We start from the raw sequence: 14,954 nt of genomic DNA, 5'->3' as shown, positions 1-14,954 counted from the left end.
TTATATTAAATTGAATTGAGATATACTGAAATATGAATGATGATATGTCAATACCGCACAATAATTGCAGGTGAGTGGTATTCCTTTCCTACTGATGTCGTTGGGGAGGTATGCTCAGTATGGAAACTGTGTGTGTGTGTGAAGCTCCTACTGATGCCGTTGGGGAGGTATGCTCAGTATAGAGACTGTGTGTGTATGTGTGTGTGTGAAGTTCCTACTGATGCCGTTAGGGAAGTATACTCAGTATAGAGATTGTGTGTGTGTGTGTGTGTGTGAAGTTTCTACTGATGCCGTTGGGGAGGTATGCTCAGTATGGAGACTGTGTGTGTGTGTGTGCAAAGTTCCTACTGATGCCGTTGAGAAGGTATGCTTAGTATGGAGACTGTGTGTGTGTGTGTGCAAAGTTCCTACTGATGCCGTTGAGAAGGTATGCTTAGTATGGAGACTGTGTGTGTGTGTGTGAAGTTCCTACTGATGCCGTTGGGGAGGTATGCTCAATATGGAGATTGTGTGTATGTGTGAAATTCCTATTGATGCCGTTGGGGAGGTATGTTCAGTATGAAAATTGTGTGGTGAAGTTCCTACTAATGCCGTTGGGGAGGTATGCTCAGTATGGAAATTGTGTTGTGAAGTTCCTACTGATGTCGTTAGGGATGCTCAGTATGGAAATTGTGTTGTGAGATTCCCACTAATGCCGTTGGGGAGGTATGCTTTGTATGGAAATCATGAATGTGTTAAGAATTGTAATTATGTGATTTAATGTATTATGTAAAGTACATAAATGTGAATTTATGTATACATAGATATGTAATGAGTTAAAATGGGAAATGATTATGAGAAATGAAAGAGTGTGTATTTTATAAAATAAATAATTGAGGCGAAGTGAAACTCTCCGTCTGAAGGCTTACTGAGTAAGGTGAGTGCCCTGATAGGTATCAAATATGGCTATTGCTAACAGCATAACGTGTTAGGACACAAGGAAGCTACCTGTATGGGCGGGCAATCTTCCCTATTCTCAGAAACTTCGCCGGTAATTATGTGTGTTGGAAATGAATAAACTTGATAAATGGTTTTAAAGCTTATAATAGCTTGTGTGGTATATCTATATGATTATGTGAATGTGAATATCAGTGTATTTTCTCAGATGAAATGTTGTTTTGAAAAATAAAGCATGTTATAACTGAACTCATATGGTCACACACTATAAATAATTTATTCATTCTTACTAAGATGTGTCTCAACCAAATTATCTAAATTTTTCAGGGAATAGAGATAGACCAGGTGATAGAGCCCCGTGATCATAGGGAGCTAGGACCCTAACACACAGGGTGAGTTTTTGGATTAGGGGATGTGTAATTTCCCCTAGACTTGGGTTGATTTGAGCTTGTGATGGTGATGTATATATGTGTGTGTAGATACTTTGGGTATTGTATTCTCGATAATGTAATTATACTGTCTTCCGCTGTTAGGTTGTAATAATGAAATGACTTTTTACCCGGTACCCAATGCGGGTCGGGTCATATAAATGGTAGTAGGGTTGTTGACGTGGCCGATTTGTGGATGTTGTCGATGACGTGTAAATTATTTATTTATTATTAAAAAAAAATTACGAAAATCGGGGCGTCACATTCTCAGTAAGTCAGGTAAGGGGATAAATTAAGTCAGTTTATTTTTATAAAAAATTATTGTTTTAAAATAGCATGTTTTACAGTAATTATGTAGTAAAATCAATTTTAAAATATTTAACTAGAAATATATTCAGCTTAAGTATTCAATTTAATATTATTTAAAATCGTGTGGCATGAGTATCATTTTATGAATATTATGTTATGGAAAATTTTTAGTAAAAGCATGTTTACAACAGTTTTTTAGGAAAACCATAAATAATATAGGAAATGATGGTTTCAGGATTTTATGATAAACAGTACAAATTTCAGTTCAGTATGTTATAATATTCTCAGCACAAGGCTGTGATTGATAGCCGGTGCAAGGCCGTAAATGTAATAACCCAAGAAAATTAATTAGGGTCTCGTCGACGAGCACAGGGGATTCATCGACAAAGGTACAAGAGGACCTTGTCGACGAGAAGATACTGAGAGACTATTTTTCCAAGTTCTGAATTTCGTCGACGAGGAAATAGCAATCGTCGACGAACCTCCTTATTGACCTCGTCGACGGGATGACGTGACTCGTCGACAAAACCCATAGTACAAATAGCTCTAATCTCAGATTTTACGCACAATTTACAAAAAAAATCTCTTCCCTCTCTCTCCTCTACTGTTCCTCCCTCCTCTGTCTTCGATTTCGGTCCTGTTAGTCATCGAATCGATGATATGAGGCCACCACGACGCTCTTGGGAAAGTTCTCTCCAAGTCTGTCGGAGCGGATCATTAGTGGGACGAAGTTGAATTTCATCCCAAATTCAGGGTAAGATTTTTATGCAATATTTTGCTTTCTAGCACTTATAGGAAATGTAGTAGTCGAAAAAATAATGATATTTTGTTCTGGTAAATATGGTTTTCAGGGTGTTGAGTGGAGAACTCTATGGGTGTAAGACCAATCATAGTAGGGGATCTTAGCAGGAATTGGGAAAGGAAAATATGCTATGCTAGGCAATTCTATTATGATTCAGTACAAATCATATGTTTTTAGCAAATTATTATTCAAACCATATATACAGTTTTCAGAACCTGATAATATTGATATTTAATTATGTGGCATAAGTTTAGTATTAGATCAGCACAGGGTTTATATAATTTTCAGAATACCATGATTTACAAAATGCGTATAGAAACTTGTATTTTACAGTATTTTCGTAATACTATGATATACAAACCACAGAACCGTAACATTCAGTTACTACAACTAATCAAATATTTTAGTTATTCAATTATGCACATATCTCAGATATTCAATTATTACAGTTTATTCAGATCAGTTTATATAATGTTATGGTCATTACAAATCATGGTAAAAGCAGTATTTTAGAAATATCAGTTATATATATAGTATCAGACCCTGATGGGCCATATTCAGCCAGCAGGGCACGGTACCGTAGCTATATTCAATTCAGAGTGCAACCACTACTCAGATAGTATGTGGTATTCAGAAGTCGATCGTGTCTATGTTGTGGACAGGCTCCCCATCAGATATGGGTTGAGGGTGCTGATCTGACTATCGGAGTTCAGTTGACTTAACCTGGTCGGCTAGCCAGGTTAGGTCCCGCCTTCGGGCTGCATAACCCTGTCATGAGAGGTTAAATCATGACTTTCAATTATCCATCCAGGGAATCTTTTCAGTTATTATATATATGTACGAATAAATTTACAAAAAATAGTCATACCTATAGTTATTAGCAGTATTATGAATAAATATTTAAGAAAATCAGTTTATGTTAAGTAACATAGGTATGGTTTATATTGCAACAAGTATAGAGGTTTGACTCAGCTTTGTTATTTATGGTATTTTCTAAGTCATATTTTACTAGCATGTAGCTCACTTGCCACACACTAGCAATAGCATATTTCGTCTTACTGAGCGTCGTCTCATCCCAATAAATTGATATTTTTCAGGTGATCCAGTTAGACGAGCAGATCAGGCTCACAGGTAGAGGGGCTACGGTGCTACCCTGTAACAACCCAGCCCTTTACACGGACTCAGGTGTCACTCACATACATCAAATACCTATACCTGTTCAAGATATGGAAACAACCCGCCTTAAATAGGGACATACGAGTGTAAATCATACATAATCATGATGTAAATGTCGCGGAAAAACATAAACATCCATTGGGATTACTACTAACCTTATACCAGAGTTCACTAATACATCCATAATTTACATACATTCGGACTTAGAGTAATCGTCATATTACAACCCTCCAAAAAAATACTTTCATCAAGTTTAGTACAAAATTTAGATGCTTACGTAAGCTAACCAAAATAACCACCCCAGTCCCTTTATCTATTAGGACCGACGCACGGACAGACCTGAAAACAAAGGTTGTAAGATAGGGTTAGACACCTCTCAGTAAGGAAGAAGGAATTACAACAATGTGTGACTGCATACATGCATATTTTCATTCAACATCTGGAATATAAATCAAATATTTTCAATACAGTAATGCATCAGGTATATCATCATTCATATTACAAAATTCCCACATCTGTCTTTCGACCATTTAATGATTTATCAGATGACCAACAGTAAAATATCCCTATAACCAGTTTTACCCCGTGGCTCGGGTTGTGCACTGGTACTCGTCCAATGCCCTGTTCGTGCAGACACTGCCGAGTACCTACATGCGACCCAACTGCCTCCATTGGCCTAATATCAGCCAATGGTTTCACCCTACTAGCCGACCATCTTGGTACCCACATCATTTAGTACGTGTGGTTGCACGTGTACATCTAGCTACGATATCGTGCCGTATCATATAACAGTGGTTTCATTTCACCCTGCAAAGAAAGTATTTTTCAACCCTCCCGGGACTCTCAAGCTGTGGTTCCGTGTATCATAAATTCAATTTATACAAATATGATAACCTGCGGATTTCCAGTATTTTTCACAAATTCACATATTAGCATTGGGTTCAAACCGGTTTCTTTCCACTCAGTTTACCCTTCTTTGTTTACTGATGCGGCTCGGTGTATTACCAGCCTCTGTTTATTCACATTATCAATATAACAAATTTGGAACTTCGTTCCCATATTCTATATCAATAGTATAGAAAATCCATTCATTCCCATATCAACATATATCACACAAGTTTAATACAAAAACCCGCTAAATGATAGAAATTCAATATACATAGTTTAACTGAATAAATAAAGGATTCGAGCCTCTCCTATTATAGTATAAATACAAATAAACAATATTTGTAAAATTTGAAGATCACACGTCGAAATCCTCATTTTTACCAAAAATCGTAAAATCGTCAACCGACATTTCTACTCGGTAGAATTTCACAAATAAGCATTTAAATCATACATAATAACATAAACTAGTTTTTTAGTGGTTTAGTTTTCCAAAATAACTGTTGTAATCAAGTTCCCATTACCTTATATTCGAAATGAAATTTCATACGAAAACGGTCCAAAACGACAACCCGAGATCCCGAAAACCTAAAATCACAGAACATAACCTTACTATGTTTTCTACTGCTATCCAAATATCCAATCAAAATTAGGATCAGATTCCTACCTTGATTCTTGGGAAAACCCGAAACTCTCCGAAACGACGATCCGATCCACTAAAAGTGTAGAGTTTCCTCTTCTGATCCACGCAATACCCTCCATTTTTGGAAATGGATGACGAACGGCAAAGGATCTTAGAGAGAGAGAGAGAGAGAGAATGAGAGAGAATAAGAGAATTTATAGAATAAATCCTAACTTAGCCCCTAAGTAATCTAAATAAATATCTCCTCCAAGATATTTATATATAAATATCTCAAAATATCTCTTTTCAAAATATCTTCTCCAAAATATATATATATTTTTTATTATTATTATTTTTTTCGGGGTCGGGTTACTACATACCCTGTCAGTAGGGTGAGTCTTTTGGGGGGGGTGGGGGAAGTATTTTTGTGTAGCCTTTGTTCAGTTGTATATGTGTATTTTGAGAATATTCTGACACTTTGGTATTTTATATATATATATATATATGATTATGGATGTATGAGAATTCAGCTTCTCGCTGCTTAGGTTGTCAACTAGATTTGAATTAGCAGGTATCAGAGCAGAGTAAATTTCAGTATACATAAATATTAAATATTAAAATTTAGCAGGTCGTTACAGTTTGGTATCGGAGCCTGGGTTGCTAGGTTCTGTAGACTTTAGAGTGCAAGGGAAGCAATACGAGAGTATAGGAAAGGATTTGAGGTTTGTTCTGTAATCTGGGTACAGGATTTCCATGTTGGTTTCTATATTTTTCCTAGAGTGACGATTTCAAGAAAATCATAGTAAACTATCGTCGGGTCGGGTGTCTAGGTTGCAGAGTCAGATTTTGAATTAAGATTAGAGAAAGTAGTTAACTATGAATATGGGGTTTTAAGTTGAATGAAATGGATCAGGTTTGTACAGGAGATGAGGTTCTTAAAGTGTGTTCCTTGTTTTTCAGGATGGATCCAAGAAGCAGTGGCATGAATGCTGGGGAAGATAGGCCAAGACCTTCTAGCATAAGGGGTGGAGATACTGATGTCGTACTACGCAGCGTCACCCAGCAGGTGATAGCTGAAATGGCTAAGAGCTCAAGGGAGCGTAGCTGCACAATCGAGCAGTTTACGCGGATGAAGCCTCCATATTTTTCTAGATGTGATGACCCGATTATAGCTGAAAATTAGGTCTAGGACATTGAAGAGACGTTGGCTGTGCTTCCATGTACGGATGAACAGAAGGTGGTATTTGTAGCGTTTAAACTGATAGGGGAAGCGAAGCGCTAGTGGAGGTCAGCGCGACTGATTGAGGAGCAGAGACTGGTTCGAGTGCCGGTGACATGTGATCGATTCAAGGAGCTGTTCTTCGAGAGATATTTCCCCACTATCATTTGGAGCGCAAAGGCAGTAGAGTTTATGCATCTAGAATAGGGGAAAATGACCGTATCTCAGTACGCAAATCGATTTATTGAGTTGTCGCATTTTGCTCCACATTTAGCACCAGATGAAGAAAAAAGGCAAGAAAGTTTGAAGAGGGTCCGAGGCAGAACTTGTTTGAGTAGGTGATTGGTTTTAGGGCTCAGACATTTGTAGAGGTTGTAGACAGAGCTGCGATTATTGAGAGTGGTATACAGAGAGGTATAGTAGCTCAGAGTCAGAGGAAGAGACCTATGCATCAGGGTTTTCAAGTTGGCTCCAGCAGAGGTTCATAGAGAGGAGGCCATAATAAGGGATATTAGAGGTAGTCGATAGGACCTCGCGAGAATCAGGGTGTTCAGACTTTCCCGGTATGTCAAACATATGGGAGACGTCATTTAGGGGAATGTCAAGCAGGGAGAGATGTTTTCTACCATTATGGGAGACCCGACCATATGGCACGTGGATGCCTAGGTCTGCCAAATCAGGTTCCAGCTCCTAGGCTCTATCAAAGAGGATATCAGGTGCCTCGTGGAGGCCAGCAGAGGAATGTCGCCCCGGCAAAGATTTACGCTTTGACACCAGGTGATGCTGAGACTGTTGCGGATGTGGTGACAGGTACTTTTACTGTCTTATCATATCCAGTGTTATTGTTTTATTTGATTCAGATGTTACTCATTCCTTCGTCTCTACATCCTATGTTAAATTATCTAGAAGTGAGACCCAGCTATTAGATATAGAATTGTCAGTAGCTACACCGTCTGGGTCAGTGATGAAGTGTCAAAGGGTACTCAGAGGCTATCCGATAGAGATTTAAGGGAGAGTGCTACCAGTTGATCTGATCGTTTTAGATATGTGTGGGTTTGATGTAATATTGGGTATGAATTGGTTGGCAATTAATCATGCTAGTATTGATTGCCGCCAAAAAGAAGTGATTTTCAAACCCCCTAGAGAATAGGAATTCAAATTCACTGGTTCGTGTGTACGTGCTCCGACACAGTTAGTGCCCGCCATTCAGGCATGCAGATTGCTCTTGGACGGAGGTTTGGGGTTTGTAGCTTTTGTAAAAGAAGTGACGGAAAATGAATTGAAGTTTGATAGTACACCAGTAGTACGAGAATTTTCAGATGTTTTTCCAAAAGAGCTACCTGGGTTGCCTCCTGAACGTGAGGTGGATTTTGCTATAGATTTACCTCAAGGGACAGCACTGATCTCCAAGATTCCTTATCGTATGGCTCCAGCTGAATTGGGAGAATTGAAGGATCAATTGCAAGATGTAATGACCTGAAGAATAATGGTATTTAAATATTAAAGGGAGAGAAAATGGTATTCGTAAAATAGGGCGGAAGCAACCTTCGTCAACGACGTAGCAATTTGGGCTCATTGACAAGGGTATGCTTCGTCAACGAGAAGATACTGAGAATGAGTTTGGATGATTCTGAATTTCGTCGACGAGGAATGAGTTCGTCGACGAATTGTCTATGTGATCTCGTCGACGAGATGATGTGGCTCATCGATGAAGGCCAGTATATAAATAGCCCTAAACGCGATTTTTCAACTAAATTTGGCCACAGGAATTCTCTCTTTCTCTCTCTCTCTCTCTCTCTCTCTCTCCTTTTGGTTCTCCCTCCTTCTCTCTAGGATTTCGAGTCGATCTTTTACCGGTTTGATGATCCAAAGCCACCACGACACTCCTAGAGAAGTTTTCTGCATATCTGCCGGAATGGATCGTTGGTGGGGCTAGCTCAGAATCCATCCTAGATTTAGGGTAAGGCTTTCTACTCAATATTTGATTTCTTGACAGTTATAGAAAGCGTAGTAGGCGTATAAATACTAAAGCTTAATTATGGAAAATATCATTTTTAGGGTGTTGATCAGGGAAACCTGCGAGTGCAGGACTATTTTCTTAGGGGCTTTTCAGAATTGGGTAAGGGGATAAACTAAGCTAGATGTTTTATGAAAATATAAGTATAATTTTATAGCATATGATTTCAGGAAGATATATGAATATATATATATATACTATGTTGGGAAATACTGCAGAAAATGACGATATGTTTTGAATATATGAAATACCCATCTTGTATGGCATGAGTAGAATATATGATGAATTACTGTTTTTCTGGGGATATGATAATGATATGGAATTATTTTTGAATAATGAAAAATCAGCGTACTAGCTGAGATTTTCTATGTTTTTCCGGCGTACGAGCTAAGCTATGGATATGTTTTTTCGACGTACAGGCCGAGCTATGGATATGTTTTGTCAGCATATGGGCCGAACCATAGATATGTTTTTCCGGCATATGGGTCAAGCTATGGATATGATTTGACGGCGTACGGGCCGAGCAATGGTAAAATATGAAATACCGGCGTACGGGCTGATGATTTTCATGATGTATATATATTTGCAAAAATATACGATGATAATGATTAGATAACTAATAGTATGAAATATACATGTATCATAGTTTGATTATATGCTATGTGTGATCAGAACCTGGTTAGCCTGGTCTAGGCTAGCACTTGCACGGTACCGCTGCTATGTGTTCATGATCATCATGATATTGTGTTAACGCTGCTGTACAGAGTAGCGTGAGGATGGATAGTCGATGTGGTTTTAAGAAGTGTGGACACCCTCGGTGTACGGACCAGGTCTGGCAGACCCATCGAACTTACATACTATACTTTTGACTTGGCAGTGGTCGGCCAACCATTATCAGGTCCAGCCTTTGGGCCACACAACCCAGTAATGTGGGGGTAATACATGAAAACAACCAACCAACCTACCAAGAATGTTTTTGTATTATATTTTATGAGATGATATATGTTTATGAAAATGCAGTATGTTCTGCAATGTTTTGATGATGTATATGTTTTCCCAGATTTGACATAACAGTTTACCGAATATGTTTTGTATGGTATATGTATAACACGGAATACTCATGTTGCCACACACTAGTATTAGTTTATTTCCCTTACTGAGAGGTGTCTCACCCCAAAATTTTATAAACTTTTCAGGAGCCCCTGATAGGAGAGCGGATAAAGCCCCGCTGATCTAGTACAGTTGGTTGGCCCTTTCAGAAGGGTAAGTGTTTTGATAGGGTCGGATATATTTTGTGGGATGGCCCTAGATAGCTTTTGGGTTGTCTATTGTGTACATATATATACAGTGATTGTAGTAACTCTGGTATTATGACTTATGGTATAATGAGGTGTTTATGATTTATGTTTTCTACTGCTTAGGCTTCTGCATTGTGTTTCTGATGTATCCCTGGTACCCACGGGTCTAGGTGGATTATAATCTGCTGGTTTTTGTGATATCGATTTTATTATATTATTAAAAAATATGGAAATTAAGTAGGTCGTCTCAACAGAGAAATGCTTATGATGCCACACACTAGTATTAGTTTATTTCCCTTATTGAGAGGTGTCTCACCCCAAAATTTCATAAACATTTCAGGAGCCCCTGATAAGAAAGTGGATAAAGCTCCACTGAGATAGTACTGTTGATCTGTCCTTTCTAAAGGGTAAGTTTGGTGGGGATGGATGGATTTTGTGGGAAATGTCCCTAGGTCTTTCTTTTTGGGATGTATATACCTAAATACAATGGATGTAGTAACTCTGGTGTTGAGATTGATGGTTTTGTGTTTATGATATTATGGTTTTATGTTTCTTGCTGCTTAGGCTTCCATTTTGTATTTCTGTTATGTCCTTGGTACCCACGAGTTCACGTTGATTATGTTCTGTTGGATTTATTATACTGATTGGTATTATTAAAGGAAAAAAAAATGTATGGAAGTTACACAAGATTTGCTAGATAAGAGATTTATACGACCTAGTGTTTCACTGTGGGGAGCTCTAGTGTTATTCGTAAAGAAGAAAGATGGAACTATGAGAATGTGTATTGATTACAGGGAAATAAATAAGGTCACTATTAAGAATAGATATCCTCTGCCCCATATAGACGATCTGTTTGACCAGCTCCAAGGTACTCGGTTGTACTCCAAGATCGACCTCAGATGAGGTTATCATCAAGTGAGGGTAAAAGCAGAGGACGTCGTGAAAATAGCCTTCAGGACCAGGTATGGGCACTATGAATTCCTCGTTATGCCTTTTGGTCTGACGAATGCCCCAGCCGTGTTTATGGACTTGATGAATAGAGTTTTTCACCAATATCTAAACTAGTTTGTAGTAGTTTTTATTGATGATATACTGGTTTACTCGAGGAGTTTTAAGGATTATGAGGCGCATTTGAGATTGGTACTGCAGATGCTTAGGGAGAAAAAGCTTTATGTCAAGTTTAGTAAGTGTGAGTTCTGGCTTAAGAAGGTTGCATTTTTGGGCCATGTGATTTTAGGAGATGGTATTTCAGTGGATTCCAGCAAGTTTGACGCAGTAGTGAATTGGGCTAGGTGAGGAGCGTGCAGGAAGTCGAAAGTTTCTTGGAACTGGCAGGTTATTATCATCGATTCGTTGAGGGGTTTTCAGCCTTATCAAGACCTCTCACACGTTTGACCACGAAGCATGCTAGATTTGTGTGGGATGAAGAATGCAAGCAAAGTTTTCAGAAATTAAAGCAGTGGCTCGTCACTGCACTAGTACTGACGATTCCATCAGGAGGTGATAGTTATATAATTTACAGTGACGCGTCTTTGAAAGGGCTCGGTTGTGTGTTGATGCAGTATGGTAGGATGATAGCGTATGCTTCTAGGCAGTTGAAAGAATATGAAAAGAACTACCCTACTTACGATTTGGAGTTGGCTGCAGTGGTGCACACACTGAAGATTTGGAGGCACTACCTAGATGGTGAGAGATGTGAAATATGTTCTGATCATAAGAGTTTAAAGTATTTCTTTACACAAAAAGAGTTGAATATGCACCATAGGAGATTGTTAGAACTCATCAAAGATTACGATTGTACCATCAGTTATCACCCAGGTAAAGCAAATGTGGTGGTTGATGCTTTGAGCCATAAATCGTAGGATAATGCGCAGTTAGCCGTAGCAATTCAGCACTTAATTCAGATGGACTTGGAAAGGCTCGGGGAAGATGATCCTCAAATGTTTATTGCTAGTCTGGTTGTGCAGCCTACATTATATGAAAAGATTAAAGTCTCTCAGGGGGATGATCCAGAATTAGCAGAGGTAATAGTCAGAATACAAGATGGTCAGGGTGAGGAATTCAGCATCTCAGAGACGAGGCTCTGAGATTCCGCACTAGATTGTGTGTGCCTACGGATGATTGTATTAGGAGAATAATTTTAAAAGAAGCACACAGATCTCTATACACTATTCATCCTGGCGGTACAAAAATGTATAGGGATCTGCAAGAATATTTTTGGTGGAACGACATTAAGAGGGAGATTGCAGAATTTATACAATAGTGTTTGACGTGCTAGTAGGTTAAGGCTGAGCACCAGAGGCAGGCGGGACAGTTGTAGCCACTTTTCATTCTTGAATGGAAGTGGGACCACGTATCCATGGATTTTGTTACTGGGCTACCACATGCGCTGTATGGTCAGAATGTCATTTGGTTGATTGTTGACAGGCTGACAAAGATGGCTCATTTCTGCCCATTAAGGTTAGCTACCCTATGCACAGATTAGCAGAAATTTATATACAGGAGATTGTTCAACCCCATGGAGTTCCGATATCCATAGTCTTAGACTGTGATCCATGTTTTACATCGCAGTTCTAGAGGAGCTTGCAAGAGGCTTTGGGGGCTCAGTTGGCATTTAGCATCGCTTTCCATCCTCAGACAGACAGTCAGACAAAGAGAACAATCCAGGTGCTTGAGGATATGTTGCGAGCGTGTGTGTTGAATTTTGGGGGTAGCTGGACCCAGTATTTGCCGCTGGTGGAGTTTGCTTATAACAATAGTTATCAGGCTAGCATAGGCATGGCACCTTATGAAGCACTTTATGGTAGGAGGTGCCGCTCTCCTTTATACTGGAGTGAGCTAGGTGAGAAGCGAGTTTTGGGGCCAGAAATAGTACAGCAGGCGTACGACAAACTCCGACTTATTTAAGCTAAAATCAATGCAGCACAAAGTCAGCAAAAAAGCTACGCAGACACTCGCCACTGGGAATTGAAATTTGAGGTGGGGATCATATATTTCCAAAAATAACACCACTGAAGGGGATCATGAGGTTTGGGAAGAAGGGTAAGTTGAGCCCTAGGTTCATTGGCCCATTTAAGACACTCGAGAAGATTGGGTCGGTTGCTTATCGGCTAGCTTTACCACCATCTTTATTAAGGATTCATGATGTATTTCATGTTTCTATGCTAAGAAAATATGTCCCAGATCCTTCCCATATTATCAGCTGTGCAAAACTGGAACTCGGTGATGCTCTAGCATATGAAGAAGTTCTAGTACAAATTTTAGATAGAAAAGAACAGGAATTGCACAATAAGAAGATACCATTAGTAAATGTCCTATGGAGGAATCATACGATAGAAGAAGCTTCTTGGGAGCCTGAAGATGAGATAAGACAGAAATACCCCCATTTGCTCAGTGGGTTATAGCAATGATGTGTAAGTTGTGGTAGTGATGATTTTATTTTATTTAGTTCAGTATAATTGTAATGTAGAGTATAGGATAAGTAGTGTTTTGGTTTTGGAGGAATTTTCTTTTATAGTTGTAATCTATGCGAACTACCCATGTAACCATGGTATTCCCCCGCTATAAGTGAGGATAGGTAATAAAATAAGTAGACTGTTTATCTTACAAGATAAGGAAACATATGGATAAGTAAATTTCGAGGACGAAATTTTTATAAGGGAGGGAGAATGTAATTGTAATGACCTGAAGAATAATGGTATTTAAATAATAAGAGGGAGGAAAATAGGAAAATATATAAAAAACGGCAGCTCGCGTTCGGCGATGACGTTGCACTATGGGCTCATCGACGAGGGTACGCTTCATTGACGAGAAGATACCGAGAGGATATTTGGGCGCCTCTGAATTTCGTCGATGAAGGGGAGAGTTCGTCGACGAGTAACCTTCTTGACTGATGTGGCTTGTCGACGAAGGTCATGGTATAAATAGTGTAAACCTCGGATTTTACGCAAAAAAATCAGTAGAAATCTCCCTCTCTCTCTCTCTCTCTCTCTCTCCTCTCTCTCTCTCTCTCTCTCTCTCTCTCTTTCTCTCTCCCTATGGTTTCTCTCTCTTCTCTCTTCGATTTCGGCTCCGTCATTTGCCGGATCGAAAATCTGAGGCCACCACGATGCTCCTAGGGAAGTTCTCTCGAAATCTACAGGAGCGGATCGTTGGTGGGAGTAAGTTGAAATTCAACCCTGATTTAAGGCATGGCTTTTTTATGCCAAATTTGATCTTACCGTAGTTATAGGAAATGTTATTCACAGAAAAATACTGAAGTTTAGTTCTGCGGATTGTTGGATTCAAGGTGTTGAACAGGGAACTATACGAGTGTAGGGCCAATGCATTTAAGGGGTTTCTTTTCAGTATCAGGTAAGAGAATAAACTAAAGTAGTCATTTTTCATGAAAATTATTATTAATTAAAAGAATTATGTTCAGGAAAGCATGTATTATTTTTGTATATTATTGAGAAAATGCATATTTAGGAAAATACTGCTATGATGTGAAAATGTATATATATTTGTATGAAATGCCAGAAATTATGATTTTAGAATGGAATGTACGGTGTATTCAACATTGTGTGGCATGAATATTATTTTACATGAAAAATATTATATTATGGTTATTTTATGTACAAAGCATGTTTTAGAAATTATGAAATAATACGGTACATTATGGTTTCAAAATACATGATAAATAAATTATTTATTCAGAATGATATTTATGATATATTCGGCGCAAGGTCGTGATTGATAGCCGGGGCAAAGCCATGTATGATATATGATTTCGGCGCAAGGTCGTATGTATGATTCTAGAGCAAGGCCACAGATATGAAAGTAAACGGCACAAGGCCGTATGTTTTTACATTATTATAGAAAATGCTATCAATCTATTTATGTTAGACAAGTATATTATCATGTATTTTATGTTATCAAAACCCGAATGTTAGTTTAGTTCAATTACAGGAGCACGATACCATTGCTATACAGATCAGATATGTATGTTCAGACTTGTGCTAACCACCCCACGAGGGGATGGAAGATGGATAGTCGATGTGGCTTTCAATGTAGAGTTGTAGACATCCACCTAGCACTTCGGACTAGGGTGTGGCAGACTCATCGTACTTACAGACATTTTTGACTCTACAGTGGTCGGCCAACCATTGTCGGGTCCTACCTTTGGGCTTCACAACCTGTCATGGGGGGTAATATATGACATCAGCTAGTTATACATGCTGGGTAGAATTTTAGTATTAACAGTTATAAAACATATTTCATGAT

This window comes from Malania oleifera, chromosome 10 (assembly GCF_029873635.1).
Source record: "Malania oleifera isolate guangnan ecotype guangnan chromosome 10, ASM2987363v1, whole genome shotgun sequence".
Classification (NCBI taxonomy): domain Eukaryota; kingdom Viridiplantae; phylum Streptophyta; class Magnoliopsida; order Santalales; family Ximeniaceae; genus Malania; species Malania oleifera.
Note: the sequence above shows the minus strand (reverse complement) of the source record.